We start from the raw sequence: 2151 nt of genomic DNA on the forward strand, positions 1-2151 counted from the left end.
TATAAGGTGTATATAATATAAATGCATGCTGACATGCTGAGGTTACAGTTGGGTCCCATCTCCCATTATGGGATGCACGTATTCCAAACTACGGAAATATCCGATATCCAACATTCTACTGTCCCAAGCATTATATGGGAGACTCTACCCGTCTCATTTCTGAATACTTCCCAGTAGATTCTGATCAAACTCATTTATAAAGTTAGGAAACCAATTAAACAAAGGGAAATATATCTAAGAAACAAACTAAGAAATTACGATCCCGTAATAACCGTCCGCAGCGCGCCACCTATATGGGAGAATCAGAAATGGAATTTGGGCAGAAGGTATAACGTGTTCCACCAAACCTTCCCTCTGGCCCAGAACTTCCAGCAATCTATTATTAGGAGACACTTAACCCACGGCCTCACCCCTGATTTCAGCGCCGTTCCCACAACTCGCAATGCCGGAGAATAATGGGGCTCCCACGACTTTGGCTGGCATTGCTGGTCCCGATACACAGGTTAATCTGCAATGACAGAGTCAGCACAATGAGCTGTCAGACCCTCAATTTCATTTGTTTGGAGCAGATGAGGAATGAAGCTCTCGCCGTCCAGTGTTGTGGAGATAAGGTAAATAATGGTCACGTGTAATGACTTTCAGATGGGGCCCTGTCCCTCGGGAGCCTGTAAATGAGGTTAAGAGTGAGCACAATTTGCTGGAGGCGGCAGGCGCGATCAGCTCCATCCATGTTATTGAAATGTAATGGGTTATGTGACACTTCGGGCCCTGCCAATATCTTTATTAACGCCCCCGGGATGCCGCCATCACATTTGGAAGCTGTTAGACGTACTTAAGCGCATTACGGTGAAGTGATGTAAATGGGATCTAGGTAAATGATCTGAGTGCTGTAATGTCTTCTAGTAATAGAATAGTGAGCGACAGATGAGGGGTCGCTGGCCGCAGACCTTGTATCACCGCGCAGGTTCTACGCTCGGGAATAATCCCTTCCATACACTCCTCTCCGGATAATATATCTGTAATGTACAGGAATATACAGTAACCGCGGTTTAATGTCCACGCGTTGGGGCATTTCAAAAAAAGAAATCAGAAAAAAGACACAATTTCAGAGCAATTTATCATAAAACTCATGCTGGGAAAATGCCTCCGATATATATGGCTGTCCCGGGGAATGGTGCATGTATGGCAGTGCCGGAAATGGTGCATGTATGGCGGTCCTGGGGAATGGTGCATGTATGGCGGTATCGGGGAATGGTGCATGTATGGCGGTATCGGGGAATGGTGCATGTATGGCAGTATCGGGGAATGGTGCATGTATGGCATTCATGGGGAATGGTGCACATATGGTGGTTGTGGGGAATGGTGCATATATGACGGTCCCGGAGAATGGTGCTTGTATGGCGGTTGTGCAGAATTGTGCATGTATGGCGGTTCCAGGGAATGGTGCATGTATGGCGTTCATGGGGAATGGTGCACATATGGTGGTTGTGGGGAATGGTGCATATATGACGGTCCCGGAGAATGGTGCTTGTATGGCGGTTGTGCAGAATTGTGCATGTATGGCGGTTCCAGGGAATGGTGCATAGTGATGTGAAGCTTTTTGCCATTTGCTGGCCATAGTATTGAAAGACTATAATCTCCAGGTTCAGGCCTGTCGTCTTCACTGCGCACATGCAGCCATTAGTCCAAGGTAGGAGGAGGAGTGTCCAGCTTCTCCAGCACTACTTTAGCATAGGAATGGCCACCGGAATGGCACCATCACATTGATGCAGGTTGTCCCCATCGCAACACGCCTTGCAATGTCATTTAAGCGTCGTCAGCTATAGGTAGGACCTCTGTGCGCTATCCAGCAATTGGATACATACTAGCTCTGAGAAGTTACACTTCGCTGTCCCCATCACACCCATTACATCCTGCCAGTCACACTACAGTAAGCCCACTATCACCAGTATCCCCTGGGATCAAAACGGAACTGTACAATATACAACATCCTATACATCAGCCATACATTTCTAATAACCTTACGGTGGCGCGCACAGGGGGGGGGGGGTTTCTGAGTACCTAGAAACACCCGCGTCTGCCCCCCTGGCTGACCACAGTTGGAGCCCTGCCTCTTCGTGACATAATGCTGTGACTTGCGGGGGTCATTTT

This window comes from Pseudophryne corroboree, chromosome 2, assembly GCF_028390025.1.
Source record: "Pseudophryne corroboree isolate aPseCor3 chromosome 2, aPseCor3.hap2, whole genome shotgun sequence".
NCBI classification, from domain to species: Eukaryota; Metazoa; Chordata; class Amphibia; order Anura; family Myobatrachidae; genus Pseudophryne; species Pseudophryne corroboree.